Here is a 19,086-nt window from a genome sequence, read left to right as displayed (position 1 = left end):
GGAGCCAGTGTAAGGATTTAAGAACTGGAGTTATGTGTTCATACTTTCTTGTTCTTGTAATAATTCTTGCAGTAGCATTTTGGATTAACTGGAGGCTGTATAAAGAACAGTTTGAACATCCAGTGAACACCGCATTGCAGTAGTCAGTCCTACTAGAAATAAATGCATGAATTAGTTTCTCAGAATCCAGTTTATTTAGATAGTGCCTTAATTTCCTAACATTTTAAAGATGGAAGAAATATCTCTGTGATAGCCAGTGCGATCTTCTACACTATAGTGTGCTGGGATGGTAACATCACTTTGAGAATGAGGTCCACCAAATCAATGTTAATTAAAAGGGCAAAATCACTTATGGGATACACTCCAGATCCCCTGAAAGTAGAGGAGAAGAGAATTAAATTGAAACCGACTGCCATTATGAAAAATGCTGCACATCCTTTCTATCTATCTATCTATCTATCTATCTATCTATCTATCTATCTATCTATCTATCTATCTATCTATCTATCTATCTATCTATCTATCTATCTATCTATCTATCTATCTGTCTGTCTGTCTGTCTGTCTGTCTGTCTGTCTGTCTGTCTGTTATATAGTGCCTTATCTATCTATCTATCTATCTATCTATCTATCTATCTATCTATCTATCTATCTATCTATCTATCTATCTATCTATCTATCTATCTATCTATCTATCTATCTGTTATATAGTGCCTTTCCTATCTATCTATCTATCTATCTATCTATCTATCTATCTATCTATCTATCTATCTATCTATCTATCTATCTATCTATCTGTCTATCTGTCTGTCTGTCTGTCTGTCTGTCTGTCTGTCTGTCTGTCTGTCTGTTATATAGTGCCTTATCTATCTATCTATCTATCTATCTATCTATCTATCTATCTATCTATCTATCTATCTATCTATCTATCTATCTATCTATCTATCTATCTATCTATTGTCAAATGTGTCCTAATGTGTTCTAGTCGAAGGGGACATCAAATATGATGACTGCATATGTTGCTGATCTTGTTGTTAATTTATACGACCAGTAATCACTAGGAGTGTTAAATTAGATGTTTGCATGATGACTTCCCAGCACAGTTTCCCATTTCCAAACTTCTGTAAGCTCACTCCTTTTTCTGACTTCCAATAACATGTTGTCTGATGGAGCTGGTATCCATGCAAAGATCTTTCAGGTTGTTGGATTGAATTCAGTCGTAATCTCTGGCCTTTTCTGTTGTTTTCTCCACTCTGTCATAGTATGAGAAACACAAGACGTCAGACACTCAAGACAGGTCTAACTGCAGTCCACACTACCTATGATGTAGGCTACGTAATGCCTATAGTGTCACTCACAAAATACCCTTTGAGTCAGATAACTCTCATATAACCCTAGTCTTAATGACAGTGTAATCAAGCATGCGATGGGTGCTTTGTGACTGATGTTATGGGGTGTTTCATGATGTTGGGTGTTACATAACAGTCCTCATAGGTATTGCTGGCTATAATCACACTCTGTTGAGACACACAATCCTCCCTTCTGTTTCTGTCCATGTGACCATCATCATCAAGTTCTTCCATATCCATCCATCCATTCATTTTCCAACCCGCTGAATCCGAACACAGGGCCACGGGGGTCTGCTGGAGCCAATCCCAGCCAACACAGGGCGCAAGGCAGGAACAAATCCCTGGGCAGGGCGCCAACCCACCGCAGAGTTCTTCCATATGAAGCCTGAAAACCATGAGGACTAATTGAGATCATTTATGTTACGTAGAATGCCTACAGGGGGCTGCGTGGTCTTGTGGCCTGGAACCCCTGCAGATTTTGTTTTTTTCTCCAGCTGTCTGGAGTTTTTTTGGTTTCTTCTGTCCTCTCTGGCCATCGGACCTTACTTTTATTTTCTGTTAATTAGTATTGCCTAGTTTTATTTTTTATATTTTGTCTTTTTTTCTCTTTCTTCATCCTGTAAAGCACTTTGAGCTACATCATTTGTATGAAAATGTGCTATATAAATAAATATTGTTGTTGTTGTTGTTGCAAGGTCCGAAACACTTGTGTTCTGTATCCCTCTTCTCTGTATTCTATACATTGCACTTCCAGCTGAGTGCTCCTTGGTTGTCAGCTGTCATGTACACTCCTATGATTTAAGACAAAAGCAGTCCTGATTTTGTTGGGATGAGATGCAGACAAGTCAGGCCACATTACTGGTAGTCACAAGAGCGTGCTATTACTGCCTCTAACTTGCTAAGATTAAGCAAATGAAGGCTATGACTGAAAATCACCGGAAAAGCTGTGTAATATGACAGTACCGTTTTGAGGACTGAAGTCTGAGATAAGGTGGTATCACTCACTGATCATGGCACTGGAGAATGGCGGCATATTGTATGTTGATTAGCACATACAATGAAGACGTACAGTACATGTGGCATACAATTCATGTGGCAATAATGATCCTAATAAGTCTATAAAGAATAAACATGTACCACAGGGCCCAACATGTCCCTAAGAAATGGGAGAACCTGCACTGGTGTTAGAATTGCTATTCACATGCCACTGTGGGAAGACGGGCACCACCACAGGCGTAGTTAATCCCTATTGGATATGCACCTGGCGTCATTATCCATGGCGACTTAGAAAACCAGTGCATGTTACAACTCTTTACAGAGGTTTTTGAGGTTGGAGTACCTCAAATCAATGTATGGACATCATTATCTAGGAGTGTGGTATGGTTTGTGAACCAATGGGTATGGTATGGTTCTCCATCACCTCAGACACAGTTTCTCATAAGATATCACTAAACCGAGTTGTCCTTAGTAAAGCTCTTCCCTGAAAATTAGTACTCTTTCGAAAAGGCAGAGTTCTCATCTTCTAATCTGGTCAATGGGAAAAGGCTCCATCAGCAAAATTTACTTTTGATATGAATTATTTAATTGAATCACAAACAACACCAGCAGAGGAGCATCAAATTTCAATATTCCTCATTTAACTAGATTCCACCTTACTGACTTTAGGCTGCATTTAGACCAGTGGTCTCAAACTCCAGGCCTAAAGGGCTGCAGTGGCTACAGGTTTTCATTCTAATCCTTTTCTTAATTAAGGACCTGTTTTTGTTACTAATTAACTTCTTTTGAATTCATTTTAATTGATTTGCTCTTAAAGACTCAGACCTCTTAATTGTTTCTTCTTCCTTAATTAGCAGACAAACAATAATGAGATACAAAATGAGCCAAAACGTGACCAGCAAACTGTGTCCGTCATACAGGATCTGAAAATAAAGAAAAACAAATGTCTCAGGAATGTCGATGAGCTCAGATCCACTAAACATTTTACCAGTGCTCTTAGAAAAGTGAAAATCAACAATTTCAGAAATGTCTGCTAATGCACAACGAGAGCAGCAACAAGCCATGGGATTAAAGAACGAGTTTAATTAACAACAAGAATCAGAGCCTAATGAGGCAACTGGTTGGAGTGAAATTGGTTGGAGTTTGAGGCCCTGACTTAGTTGGCCTTCTGTTAGTTGACTCACTTCACATTTCATTTTTGTTTGGGTGCCATTTAAGGAAAGAAATGAAGCAATCAAACGAACGATAAAGAAATTCAGGGGAACAAATCTAGTTCATTAAAATGAAAGGAAAAGGAGTTAATTAGCAGTAAAAACTGGTCGCCAATTAAGAAAAGGGTTAGAATGAAAACCTGCCGCCACTGTGGCCCTCCAGAACTGGAGTTTGAAACAACTGATTTAGACAATGTTACCTGCTCTTGGTCAGGGCCACTTATTGAGTCATGTGATGCTGAAGTGTCCACCGCAAATCCTAGGACACCACAGTGTGCAATTCCTGATGCTGATGCCCAAGATGTACCATAAAATCAAGTTTGAGCTTGATCAACTCAGTTTTTACACCTTAGCACAAAACTTAATTCCTTGCATATCTTGGTAACTAACTGAGATGGGGTCTCAGGGATTATTATGAAGGATATTAAAGTAAAAGTCTAGGAGATAATAACACAAACCAGAATCAGAGTCTGAGCCTGGCAAAAGGTCAAACTGAGAGATCAATCATATATTGAGCAAACAAGGCACTTGGGCAAACTAAAATTCAAAATCAAAGTCAAAAATAGAAGATAGAACCAAAAAGAAACCTAGCACTAGGCCTGCTGGAAAAGAGATACTAACTACCGCTAAAGATTTATCTAACTGAACGATGCTTTTCATTTGAACTGTAACCATATTTGTACCAGAGCATCCAGTGATGTCATTGATGCGAAGAATAGCAGTCATATAACCCGTCAAACATGGCAAATAAACAATAAAACAAAACATTAAATGCGCAAAAAATAATATTACAGTGACCCCCCCCCCCGATTAATGCCCCTCTGTAGATTCCAATCTTCTAAACCTCATGCGTCATTCCTTCGATGAAAATAGCCCGCCGTCTGAAGGTTCACTCTGAGAGGCATGGAATTTAGAACTGTAAATGGCATTCTACTTCTCTTTATTACATCACACCTAAGAGGATGACTTGCTGAAATAATCACTTACCCACAGCATTGCATTAACTTTTTATTAAAGGCCGCCGTTCAGTTCGAGTTTCTGGGCTCTGTGATCAGTGAGTCACTCACTTTATAAAAATTAAAGGAAATCTCAAATTTGGCCTAAAAATGCCAGGAGTAAAAATAAAAATAAGAAAAAAATGACAAAAATGCAGTCAAGAGAATAAGACAAGGACAGGAGCAAAGGAGGAAAAAATGGTTGGTAGAATAAAAAAATGTAGATGAAGAGAGAAAAAGACAAAAAAATAGTTAGAAAGAAAGAAAGAAAGAAAGAGAAAGAGAAAGAAAGAAAGAAAACAAGCTGAGGACATAGAAGATATAAGAAATAGATGAAAATTAATAAGAAAATTGTTAGGGTTAAAAAAAGGAAGACGGGAACAACAAAGAGAAGTAGACAATTAAGAGGGTGAAGAATAATTGAAAGGGAAAAGGATTAATGTAGATAGGCAGAAAATGAAAAGAGCGGAGAATCAAGAATGACAGAAAAAGAAGCCTGTGAAGAAAAAGAAAAGGATAAAGCAGAAGAAGGAGAGGAAGCAAAGGAAGAAGTACAGGGCAAAGAAATGGAAAAATGAAAAGGTTGAGAAGGTTAAAGAAGAAAAGTATAAAAAGAAAGAATAAGGAGAAATAGAGTGTGAACAATAAAGAAAGAAAAAAGGTGAATACAAGAAAAGGAAGAAGGTAGAGGAACAGGAGGAAGCAACGAAGGAGGTGATGAAAAAAGAAAGGTGAGGTGAGTTTCCAATTTTAACTCTTAACGTTTCTCTTTTTATTTTTTGTTGGGTCACTGTGGAGGGCACTGTAAAGGTCTTTGGGGTCCTTTTTATGCCGGCGAACATTAGATTCTTTCCCATGCATGTGAATTTTGGCAGAACCGCTCCAGTCTCAGGCGTGTATTCATTTCGCCTTTGGTGGGCGTGGAGTTCCCTCTGCTTTAGAAGGATAGTCCCACTCCGCAGCTGCCATTTTGAAGACTGGGGGGGTCAGACAGGGTCATTGATGAATGCAGCCGGCCTATTTTCTGCATCGCGGTAATCACAGAACTATTGTCTGTCTCTTGACTGTTTGCACGAGGGGGCAGAGGGGATGTGGAGCGGATGGGTCGCTGCTCACCCTTTCACCTTTCTGAGATCGGGTTCATTGTGTGCACCCAGGGTGACAATCTGCTCGTTTTTCTAAATCAGCCTGACGCCGTCTGAAGTTGGGGGGCCGTGGCTTTTCCTTACTTTTCCTTCTTCTGTCTCATTGCAGTGCTTTTCATATTTTTTTCAGTGTGTCGTCTGATAAATTGAGAAGATGGTAGTGGTGAAAGCAGGGTGTCATGCTTATATCCTTACGTTGGTTGAAGAGCTCTATGACCTCGGTGAGCCTCCTTTCAGCTGGCCAATAAATGTGTGAGACTTGAGCAGGCTAGCTGTAAGCGGTTGGTGAATTCAACATGCAGAGGTCAAGTGAGTGAGCCGAACGCGTTCTAAAGGTCATTTCAGTCTGGAGGCAGTCATTAGGATTCAAGGCCATGTGGATTTGGTGATGGCATCTTCTCCACTGATGCTGTAGATTGTTGTGTAAGGGTTAAAACACACTCATGGACTTAAAATCTAATAGTAAATACATTTCATTTAGAAACTTATAAAAATCTAACAGTAATTGCATTTAATTTCATAATTGGAGATTACTTTTTTTACCTCGTGGGCAGGCCTGCCAGATGTAGTGAGGTCCAAACAGACCAATTTACTTGAGTTCTGTCACACAGAAAGTCCTAGAAAACCCAAAGGACTGAACTAATTAGTATTAAACCTCCACAGGCACCTCAGCAGTGGCTTAATAGGTATGACCTTTACTTTAATTAAAAACAGTTATTTTCTTAAAGGATAATTAAGTTTACTAAGACCAAAAAGCTTGAAAGTAACAGGAGCAATTAAAAGAGACAAAGGAATAAGTAATCAAAAGCTGCAGTAAAGAAATAATAATTTTTACAATAACAACAGAATTCATAAATGAATAAAGAATAAAGGAACTGCATGGGCAAAACACTAAGAAAAGAAACAAAACCTAGCAATTAAAGGGGAGCAAAACCAGAATAGCTGGAAAAGGAGGAACAAAATATAAAACCAGACCCTAAACTCAAAACAGAAATTTGCAGAATTTAGTACCCACTAAGCCTAAACAAAAAGATAAAAGGCACCGAGCTTTACTTTTAACAGAATTCTTCAGGCATAAACAAGGCCAGACCACAACCACAATATGATGCTTGATCAAGGCTGCTGGCTTTGACGTCTTTTGATTGGCTTAGCCCTGCCTAAAGGGGAATTGTCTGACATAATAGAACCAAATTAGGTTCACCCCCGACCACCCTGACACAATAATTAAGTCATCATGATGAGCCTAGCTCTACCTGGATTTTGACTCACAGTAGGCCAAACTATGACCAGAAAATGGGAGGGGAGTGGGGAAATGGGGAAGCCCAGGCCAGACCATAACATAACACAACATACTGTGACACAGCATGGGACATACTGATATTGCTGAAAGTTTTTCATGGCTGATTTATGGCTGATAATTAAACAAATGAACATGACATGAATTGAAATATTTGTACCCTGTAGCCTAATATTTTCTAGAACTAGGTGGCTCTGCCCCCTGCTCACTTTGCTCGCCAACCCCCTTGTGGGCTCTACATGCTAGTCATTTCCCATATCTGCCACTTGCGACGAATCGTGCTGTGCTTTTGGATAAACACGAATATCAACTCTGTCTTTCGAAAACCTATTGTTGCTGACAATATGTCACATGTTGGTTTATTATATATGTGAGTTGATTTGTATCTATTATTGGCTGTAGAATTTCTAATATGTCTGATCGTTTAACTCTTTCGATTCTATGTTACATCGCTTATCCGTGATCACTAATTGTTGCGGGACCAAAGATTCTCATAGCGTATGGTCCTGACTCATGTAAATCTACGTTTTGAGCATCGAATGATGCAAATGTGAGCAGATTATTATAGATTTGGATATTTTGCCTGTAGTGTTTGTAGATTTCACTATCACCAAATAACAAATCTTCTTATTTCTCGCAGATAGGCCTCTTCATTGGGAAGAAACACTAGTTTTCCCTGATGGCAACATGAATTAGACGATCTACAAGTCTCCGACTTAAACTTTAAAGCCAAACAATAACTACATACTTCTGTCATATCACCTATGTCCATATATTCGATCTCTTTTCGCTGTTCCGTTATTTCACCGAGTAATAATTTCCATTTGTTAACGCTAATGCGATCTTTACTATCAGTTTTTTGAGACATTCAAATTTTAATACTTTCATAATCTCTAACCTGCTCTGCATGTGTATCGCACCAACGTTTTTGTATCTCTTTACGAGATTACTTTGTCTTCTACTCTTTGTCTTTTCTTCTTCTACTGTTTGTCTTTTATTTCCGCCCTCTGCTTGGACCTGTTAGGTGTTCAATTCATCTCTTGGCACAAAGTCTCGTCTTGTGGCACTTGAAATTATCTCTCTGAAAAAGTCTCATCTCATCTCTCTGAAAAGGTCTCGTCTCGTTCCAAGTTTTTATATATAATAGAGAGACGGCCTTAGGAGACACTAACTTCCATCAAGTGCTGAGTGAGGTTTCTACACTTCTACAACTGATCATTTGGCCCACTCTTCTTCAGTTCTGTCAGGTCTGATGGGCACCTTCTCCCAACTTTGACATTGAGATCTTTCCACAGATGTTCGATGGGATTCAGATCAGGACTCATAGCAAGTCACTTCACAATGTTCCCGTCTTCTCCCTTCTTGGGTGCTTTTTGAGGTATGTTTTGGGTGGTTATCTAGCTACAGGACCCACAATCTGTGACTGAGACCCAGGGCTGTATGTTTCACTCCCAACAGTCTTCTGTTTTTAATGTGCGCTGTACAGATTCAGAGCAGCAGCAAAGGAAACCTCAATCCATCACTGACCCTCATTCACATTTCATGGCACGGATGGAGTTCTTTTCTTTGAAAACCTCATTTTTCTTTAGTGTGTACACTGAGTTGGTGTAATTTACTAAAACCCTCTAATTTTGTTTTTGCACTTTGAGCTACATCCTGTTTATGAGAATGTGCGATTGAAATACAGTACATGTTGTTATTGTTGTTCATCTGCCCAAAAGACATTTTCTCAGAAGGACTGTGACTTGTCAGTGTGCCTTGTGGCAAACTCCACAGCTTGTTGGTGTTTCCCTCTTAGAAGTGGAATCTTTTTAGGTGTTTTGCCCTGGAGCTCGTTTTCATCCAGACAGCGACAGATGGTCCAAATTGAAACTGTTGCATCTTGAGCTTGAAGGGCAGCTTAGACCTGTTTTGAAGTTTTCCTTGGTTCCTTTTCCATCATTGTCTTTCTGTTCAACTTTTGGATCAGTTTTCCTCAGGGATATTGATTACAGTTACGTAGCTTTTAAACTTTGTTGATCACAGGAACATCAAACTCTTTGGAGATGACCATTTTTGGCTGTTACTGTCTGTCTTGCCTCTTCAGACAACTTTTTCATCGGTTTAGTGAAACACAGAATAGCTGAGTGAACTCTTTTCTTTATTTAAACTGGCAGAATGTAATGATTGAAACTACATGTGATAGTCATTGAAAGACATTAGTCAGTTTGAAGGGTCACTATAAGACAGTTATTTCTTATAACTTCTAAAGCAGCATTCCCAACCTGTGGGGTGTTGCAGAATTTCTAGATTGGTTGTGGCCAAACTTGGACAAAACCCCATCTTCCGGTCTGATAATCGCACTCAATTCACAATGGAAGCATTGCAGGTAGATCACAATCGACCCTGGACAAAACCCCATCTTCCGGTCTGATGATTGCACTTGATTCACAGTGGTAGAATTGCAGGTGGATCATGGTCGACCCTGGACAAAGTCCCATCCACAGGTCGGATAATCACACGTAGATCGCAGGTGATCCTGGACTAACCCATTCTGATGATCATGTTTGAGTCGCTAAGGAGGAAAGGCATTGACAATCAAGCTTGATTCATTTAATGCTCTGATTGCCCAGGAACTCCCTCCACTCAGATGCTCATGCTCAATTCATCAAGGGGGGCACCACCATTGGTGGGTCGCAAACTCACTGGCATGTGAAAATCAGGGTTGTGACAACACAAAGGATAAGAAATGCTATTCTGAAGGGTTCCAGTAATTTTGTCCTGGCCATTTTGGAATGTCTTTGTAGCATGAATTGAGTTCCTTTCAAAGCTTTTTTGTTTTGTTCCACTGTAAACCAAAGAAATGCATGTTTGAATGACAAAGGATCTTTTAATTTCAATAGTTTTCTGGAAGAATTGTACATTATTTTAATAAATGCAAGGTTAGTGAGAAGTCAAGCAAAATGACACATTTTATTGGCCAACTAAAAAAGATTACAACATGCAAGCTTTCGAGGCAAATCAGGCCTCTTCTTCAGGCAATGAAAGGTGTCATTTTGCTTGACTTCTCACTACATTCATAATGGCTAACACTTTACAACACCCTAGTACTAAATGCAAGGGTACAAATGGGTTATTGTCCATAGAATAATGGGGAAAATCCACCCATCCATCCATTTTCCAACCCGCTGAATCCAAACACAGGGTCACGGGGGTCTGCTGGAGCCAATCCCAGCCAACACAGGGCGCAAGGTAGGAATCAATCCCGGGAAGGGTGCCAATCCACCACAGGACACACACTCACACCAAGCACACACTAGGGCCGATTTCAGAATCGCCAATCCACCTAACCTGCATGTCTTTGGACTGTAGGAGGAAACCCACGCAGACACGGGGAGAACATGCAAACCCACGCAGGGAGGACCTGGGAAGCGAACCCAGGTCTCCTTACAGCAAGGCAGCCGCGCTACCACTGAGCCACCGTGCCGTCCTAATGGGGAAAATGTGAAATTTATCCATTTAAAATTAAATCTACAATGCAATAAAGTCTGCAGAAACTGAAGGGGTCTGTATATGTTCCGAATCCACTGTAGTACTATCCATCCATCCATTTTCCAACCCGCTGAATCCGAACACAGGGTCACGGGGGTCTGCTGGAGCCAATCCCAGCCAACATAGGGCACAAGGCAGGAAACAATCCTGGGCAGGGTGCCAACCCACCGCAGGACACACACAAACACACCCACACACCAGGGCCAATTTAGAATCGCCAATCCACCTAACCTGCATGTCTTTGGACTGTGGGAGGAAACCGGAGCGCCCGGAGGAAACCCACGCAGACACGGGGAGAACATGCAAACTCCACGCAGGGAGGACCCGGGAAGCGAACCCAGGTCCCCAGGTCTCCCAACTGCGAGGCAGCAGCGCTACCCACTGCGCCACCGTGTCGCCCCTGTAGTACTATAGGGACCTTTAAAACATGACTTGATGCTAATTGGCAAAAGTTATGTGGGATAGTGATGAACAGGTTGCAGTATGTTGGGCTAAATCGTCTGCTCTTGTCAAAAATCATTCTTATTTTTTTAATAGCGACAAAATCCTAAGACCGACAGCAGCCGTACTGATTGAAGAGACAGCCCCATACACAGAAGACACATCACTGTCCACCCGGCTATTCACATGAGCTTTCCAAAAGCAAAACTAAGTGAGGATCTGTCTTGGAAACTACACAATGCAGGAAGCACTAATTGGGAGTGGGACTCCCACTGTGATGAAAACAAGTGTCTTCGATTTAATTAGTGGGTTATATAGTAAGGTCAAAGAATCTGGAGAGAAATATAGCACATTTCAAGTCATTATCTCTGGGTTTATTATTTTTTTTAAATTTCCTGATGACAGGTAAAGCTGCCGTGTCGACTCAGTTGCCTTTTGTTTGGCTTTCAGCTGCCTTCTAAAGTCATTCTGACAAGGCGGCTTGTGCCCGGGTTGTATTGTATTTGTCTTGCAACAGACTGCCATTTGAGGTCTCCTGTAAGTGGCATCCTTACTTTATTACACTGCATGTACGTATTCACCCCTGATCTACTAGTCACTCTTGATGTCTGTATTTGAATCTTATTCATTCTGTCTATCTATTTTAGGGTCATGGTGACCCAATTGAAGGGAAAGGCAGGAGCCAACCTTGGATTACATATTACCTTACATATTCAGTATATCCACACTCACTAATACAAATGTATATTATTGTATGTTTATCTGACACCTTAATCCAAGTCAGCTAATAAGATCAGTATTAATTATAATTGCTTACACGTTTATTTCTTTACAGTTGGAGTACAGGTCACAACGGGAGCCACAGGTGGCGTCTAAACTGAAACCTTTTGTAGTTTATAGTCCAGTCCCTTAGTCACTACATTACACTGCCTACCTAGAGACACCATTTAACATAACATGCATATCTTTGGTGTGTGGGAGGAAAACTTAATTAAACGGGAAAAAAAAAAAAAAAAAAAAATCTAACATGGAGAGAAGAAGAAAACACTACACAGGCACAAAATCGAATCTCAGGTCCCTGGAGCTGTGCAGCTACAACAGTAACCATTGGCCGACCCCCCGTAGAGACCACAATTCATTTGTCTGCTTATTGTAATACAGAGCTGCAGCCAAGGACATACAGAGGGGATATTAGGTCTGATTTTTGTTGTAGATGACAAAAATCTAAAGAGTTTACCTGCTTATATCTGATTTGGTGTGGTAAAAAAATGTAGGATGTCATTTCAGCTATTATTTTGGTTATGGTGAGAGAGACCTGTATTTGAATTAATAACTTATGGTTCTGACTTTTACATTAATATGACCTTTTATTATTAACATTTACAATTGTAACTGATTCGGGTTTCAAGCAAGGCATTGGTCGGGCTGCATGAATGGAGGTGGAAGTGTGACAGTCAAGTGTTATAGCTCTCCGAGTGAAGTGCCTATGCACTCCTTAACCAGTTACTGAGAACTGAGGCTCACAAGACCCTCGGCTTTACAATGAGAAATGGAAAGAGAGAACATAAAGGGTTGAGAACTGTCCAGGTAACCCATTTAATATAAAGCAATAAAGAAAAGAAAGTGACCTAAATTAAATTGTGGATGTCTCACATACTCTATAGACTATTCAATACATGTGATGAAGACCATGGAGAGGCTGCTGCTTCACTACCTGAGGCCACAGGTCCAACACGCCCTCGACCCTCTGCAGTTCGCATACCAGGAGACAGTGGCTCTTCTTCACAGGTGGCGCAGTGGTAGTGCAACTGCTTTGCAGTAAGGAGACTGTGGAAGATTGTGGGTTGGCTTCCCGGTTCCTCCCTGTGTGGATAGCGCTTTGAGTACTGAGAAAAGCGCTATATAAATGTAATGAATTATTATTTATTATTAAGGTGGGAGCAGAGGATGCCATCATCTATATGCTACACCGATCCCTCTCCCACTTGGACAGAGGCAGTGGCGCAGTAAGAATTATGTTTCTGGACTTCTCTAGCGCCTTCAACACCATCCAACCTCTGCTCCTTAGGGACAAGCTGGCAGAGATGGGAGTAGATTCATACCTGGTGGCATGGATCATGGACTATCTTGCAAACAGACTTCAGTATGTGCGTCTCAGGTACTGAAGGTCTGACATTGTGGTCAGCAGCACAGGAGCGCCACAGGGGACTGTACTTTCTCCGGTCCTGTTCAGCCTATATACATCTATATACATCTATAATCAAGGACTTTGTTAAATGGTGCGACTCAAACCACTTACACCTGAACAGCAGCAAAACCAAGGAACTGGTAGTGGATTTTAGGAGGGCCAGGCCCCTCCTAGACCCCGTGATCATCAGAGGTGACTGTGTGCAGAGGGTGCAGACCTATAAATACCTGGGAGTGCAGCTGGATGATAAATTGGACTTGACTGCCAATACTGATTCTCTGTGCAAGAGAGGACAGAGCCGACTATACTTCCTTAGAAGACTGGCATCCTTCAACATCTGCAATAAGATGCTGCAGATGTTCTATCAGACGGTTGTAGCGAGCGCCCTCTTCTACGCGGTGGTGTGCTGGGGAGGCAGCATTAACAAGAAGGATGCCTCACTCCTGGGCAAACTGGTGAGGAAGGCAGGCTCTATTGTAGGCACAGAGCTGGACAGTTTGACTATCTATCTATTGCTAATGGTTTTGAAGAAGAGCATCTTCTGTGCCCTAAAGATCCTCATACTCTTTAGAAGTAGGTTCCCATTTAAAGGATGATATCCAGTGCTGTTGCTTCTTAAATAACCACGGGGGCAGAAGAGTCGGGACAACAGGAACTGACATCAGTGTTCATCTTGGGGCTTATTTTCTGGTCTGTGGGTGAGAGAGAAGAAGGAAATCATGATCTCTCAGGCATTGAGGTTGGAGGTCTTACCATGTCAGGGCTTTGTAACTGCTCCATATGCACTTGCAGTCTGTATAAAGCATAGGTCTGCTCTTACACATATTATCAGAGAGGAGAAAGACTTGAATGACATTGAATTTACAAGGGACAAACAGAAAACTGTAGCACACTGGTCAGTGCTGCTACCCAACAGCTCTAGACATCCACCTCTTAGCTCTCTATTTCCTTCCACATTCCAAACTTAAGATGTAAGACTAAATAAATGAACAACTCAAAGTCAACAGACTTCAGATTTCAATCTACCGTATGGCTTAGTATACACTTCTGATTATGTGGCTCTCATATGATGGGAAGAACAGGGGAGGTAAAAAGGTTCAGCTCAGGCAGAGGTGCTGTTCGGATTCGATCCCTCATAAAAGTCACCATTTGAGCTCTCCTAGAGTTGTAGGGCATTGATTCTTGTTTTGTTTGACTTCTATTTTTGGATTATGATTAAAGCCTAGTGCTCACTGTGTGTGACCCTTTGCTGATTCTTCAGATTATTTATCTGGATTGGAGACTTGCTAAATACAGCATTTGTTTTAACTTTTCATGATACCTTTGTTCAAGCTGCCAACCACACTTTAAAGAGTGGCATGCCTTGTTGAAGTCCAGCAGCTCTGTTGTTTCTGCAGAAAAAAAATAACGGTGCTAAGGAGCTGAGGCGTTCTCTCTCCTTGTGGCCATGTCTGGCCAGTGTATGCCAGGCAGAAGGCTGTTTTTGGTGATAATAATTATAACCATCATAATGTTGGTCATGAAAACAAACACTGTTATTATTTTGCATATATTTAATATTAACAATGTATGTAATTGCGCGGGGCGGCACGGTGGCGTGGTGGGTAGCGCTGCTGCCTCGCAGTTGGGAGACCTGGGGACCCGGGTTCGCTTCCCGGGTCCTCCCTGCGTGGAGTTTGCATGTTCTCCCCGTGTCTGCGTGGGTTTCCTCCGGGCACTCCGGTTTTCTCCCACAGTCCAAAGACATGCAGGTTAGGTGGATTGGCGATTCTAAATTGGCCCTAGTGTGTGCTTGGTGTGTGGGTGTGTTTGTGTGTGTCCTGTGGTGGGTTGGCACCCTGCCCAGGATTGGTTCCCTGTGTTGGCTGGGATTGGCTCCAGCAGACCCCCGTGACCCTGTGTTCGGATTCAGCGGGTTGGAAAATGGATAGATGGATGGATGTAATTGTGCATACAGTATGCTGCATGTTTTGTGTGTGTATGCTGTGGAAAGCAGCTCAGACACAGACAGGCAGACAGCGATGGTTCACCCAACACACGTTTATTTTCCATACTCATATTTACAGTAAGTGCAACACAACCCCAAAGTCCCCAAAGGTCCAGGCCTTTCTCACACTATGTCTCTTTCTCTTCAGGCCGCCTCCTTGCCTCCTCCAAGACCTCGTCTCTCGACCTCCCAACTCCAGCCAACGAACGGAGGGAGGCGGCCCCTTTTATAATCACCCGGATGTGCTCCAGGTGCCTCCTGACAATCTTCCGCCGGCACGCCCCAGTGTGGCAGAAGCACTCCAGGTGTCCCTGATCCTCTTCCCCCCAGCACTTCCGGGTGTGGTGGAAGTGCTGAGGTCCAGGGCTCCATAGGCATTTGGGTTGAGCTTCAAAGTTCTGTATCCGTGGTCCCCATAGCCACCAGGGCAGTCGCCCCCACATGGTCTGTGGGAGGCATAAGCCCTCCTCTGGTCCCTTGGGGCGTCCCAGCTGGGTCATCCCCCCAGCCACCTGTGACAATAATATTAGTATTTTATTCCTGTCACTCTTTTATTGGAGACATTTCATTTTCTAACCTGTTTAGACCTGAACAGGAGGCTATCCCAGCTATCATAGGGTGCAAGCCAGGAGAGGGCATCAGCCTCTCGCAGGGCAAACACACACACACAAACACACACTTGGGCCAATTTTGTGTCACCGATTCACCTAACCCTGCATGTCTTTTGACTGTGGGAGGAAACCAGAGCAAACAGAGGAAACTCATGTGGACACGGAAAGAACATGCAAATTCCACCCAAGGAAGACCCAGAACGTGAATCCTGGTCTCCTTACTGTTAGACAGCAGCGCTACCACTGTGCCACTCTAGAGGGGACATGCAAGGATGAATTTCATTGTACTATGTGTCCAAGACAATACACTTGACCTTAAACATGAATTCGATGAAGGAGCAGCCTGGACATGGGACATTAGGTTTATGAATCTGTCACTCTTGAAAGATTTTAGGTGCATCATTGTTGCCTTTAAGACATGAGGTAAAAAGCCAGGCATGGGAGTGAAAGTTTTTATTGGGGGGGTGGTGATATAAAGGAATTTAGTTTATAAACCCCAACCCCCTGGTCCATTTGCTGTCTCCCATCAATCCACACTTCACTAAGGAAAGTTAAATAAATGATACAAATCATTATCAATTCTCCTTCAAACAAGCAGAGGCTCTGGCGGCATGCAGCTATTAAATATTTCAAAAGGTTAACTATGTATTATTTATACATGAACAGGGCTAATATTTAAGCATTATCCAAATTACACAGTTTGTTGCTTTATTATTATTATTATTATTATTATTTTTTAATCCATCCAAAGTTCTTCTGCCCATCAGATCATCTAAACAAGACATGGGCATCTTAATGTGTCTGTCTGCATCTCGGGGTTATACTGCCCGGCCTAATCTTTAGCTTTCAACTTATTTCTGTCTCCTTGAAAGTATTTCCAGTATTCTTCCTGAATTCTTTACTTGTAATAGTGTCACATAGTCATTACAAATCATCTGGACTGTTGTCGTGTCCTTCTCAGTGGTCTTCAAGCACAGTTTGGTGCTAGGACCCTAACTCCACCTAAACTCAATGACAGTATCATCCCTCAAGAAGTTCAACCGGACTTATTTACTGTGTGACACACAATAACCTTCAGCACTCTGCTTTTAACTTATGAAGTTGAGAATTTTAACTCCTCGGATCGCTATCATCATCAGTCACATCCTAAAAATACATGAAGACACCTGAGATCTTCTATCAGAGGCATCCTTGTATGCCCAGCACTCCACTAACCACATCTTGATAATTAGATTAGATTAGATAAACTGTATTAATTTCATGGTGAAATTCAGATGCATATATCAGCAGAAACATAAAAAACAACAATAGGACTTACAGGACAGATGTTACAGCCAATCGATCAATAAATTAATCTTGTGCAGATATTTAAAAATGAATTTGAGAAGTACATGAAATTAATAGCAGTGAGTAGAAAAGACCCCCAAAGGCACTTCTTGGCAACTGTGGTGGAATGAGCCTCTGGCTAAAATTGCTTCAAGAGAGTGCCTTCTGGGGGGCATGGAGGGGATTTTTCACAATGTTATCCAGTTTTGCTACCATCCATAGGCATTGGGGTGCCCCCTGGCAGTGACCATGGGCCCCTATAGGGTTGGGCTTCAAAGTTCTGTACCCGTGGTCCCCATAGCCACCAGGGCGGTCGCCCCCACGTGGTCTTTCAGAGGCATAAGCCCTCCTCCGGTCCTCCGGGGCATCCCCAGGGCATTTCCAAAATGACTTCCAGTGTGTTCAGGTTTCGCACTGTGATGGACCACTCTTTTCAGATAGGTTTGTTCAAGCATTGTGTTTCTTTTGAGCTTGTGTTGCTTCCTCAGGAGACCAGCGTATTAAACACCACACAGGCTACTATGGACTGATAGAACATTTCCAACAGCTTGCTGCATACATCAAAAGATTTGAGTCTGCTTAGAATGTCCCGTCTTCTCTGGCTGTTCTTGTACAGTGCCACTGTATTGTCAGACCAGTCCAGTTTGCTGTTTATATGTAACCACTGTGCTTATAGCTCTGCACCAAAATGGTGACTGGCCTCAAAGGCACTTTGGCAGGCCAGACATTCACCACTAGCTCTGTTCTCTTGCTGATGTTGAGTTGCAGATTGTTGTCCCTGTACCACAAGATGAAGACCTTCACAACCTTCCTGAACTCTGACTTGTCTCCATTATTAATGCAACCGTCTGAAGATTTTTGTGTAGAGGATACACAGGAAGGGAGACAGGATAGTTCCCTGAGGTGCTCCCGTATACCACACCACCATTTCTTTCACACAGTCCATCAGCCTCGCAATCTGCTGTCTGCAGGTCAGGTGTATTCCTTGATCGAAGAGACTGTGGGGGCATCAAGATTCATATCCTTGAGCTTTTTCCCCAGTCAATGAGGCTGAATGGTGTTAAAGGCAATGGAAAAATGAAAGAACATGATCCTGACTGTAGTACGGGCTTTGTCCAAGTAGGAGTAGGCTCTGTGGAACATGGAGATCAGAGTGTCCTCCACACTTATCTGTGTCTGATAGGCAAACTGCAGTTTATCCAAATTTATTTTTGTTTATTGTTACCGTTTTTGTGTCAGGAACTCATTGGAGTTTAATTTCAATGTATCTTAGGGAGACATTGAAACATTTTATGAATATATGTGTGATATCTTTTTTAAAGATGACTTTTCAAGACTCCTGAGATCTTTTTAGAAGGTTACTTCTTTCAAAAATGATATGTTTGGAAATGTAATCTACAACCACACATTCCATGACCAACAACTAACATTCGCATTGTCATTTTTACATCACTTGTGTTTGCAGTGTATGAAAGCTACTGAGCCACTGCAGGATTATTTATGCTGCATTTTTAACTACATGAAATTATAAAGTACTTTTGAAAAAGTAAAAGTACATTTTTAATGTAGTTTACTAATGCACTGAATTGTATTCCGTTATCTCTGTTTTAGTGACTATGACTCATTGTTACAAAAGTATTTAATAAGCAAAAATGACTCTTTAATGAATTAAGTAAAAAAAAAACGTAAAACTTTCAATGTTGCTGCTGAATGTTACACCGTGCCTACATTTACTAACTTTTTGTTTTTATTTTGTACCTGCTGTACTGATGTCGACTCAGCTTTTCCAGTCCAGTTGCCTGCTGTATTAGTTCAGCTCACTGCTTTTATTTTGACCCATCTGTAGGTTGTATACAAAGCCTCTTATCCACCCATGCACTCCCTTTCATTTTCATAACACCTCGGTGATATCCGATAGCAGTGATGGACATTGGGACAACCTTAACAAAATGACCTGGGCTACTATGTTTCATGAGAGACGCATGCACCATTTTTCTTCGAGGACTGTAG

At 41.7% G+C, this 19,086-nt stretch overlaps 1 protein-coding gene across 2 annotated transcripts in view; it reads left to right on the top strand.

Annotated features, from left to right (window-relative positions):
• dact3a (dishevelled-binding antagonist of beta-catenin 3a) overlaps positions 1-19,086 on the top strand; it is a 210,199-nt gene that overhangs the window by 82,234 nt on the left and 108,879 nt on the right. The gene's annotated exons all lie outside the window — the stretch shown is intronic.

The sequence above is a fragment of the Erpetoichthys calabaricus genome, chromosome 1 (genome assembly GCF_900747795.2).
Source record: "Erpetoichthys calabaricus chromosome 1, fErpCal1.3, whole genome shotgun sequence".
Taxonomy (NCBI): Eukaryota; Metazoa; Chordata; class Cladistia; order Polypteriformes; family Polypteridae; genus Erpetoichthys; species Erpetoichthys calabaricus.
This window is presented reverse-complemented; position numbering and strand designations above follow the sequence as displayed.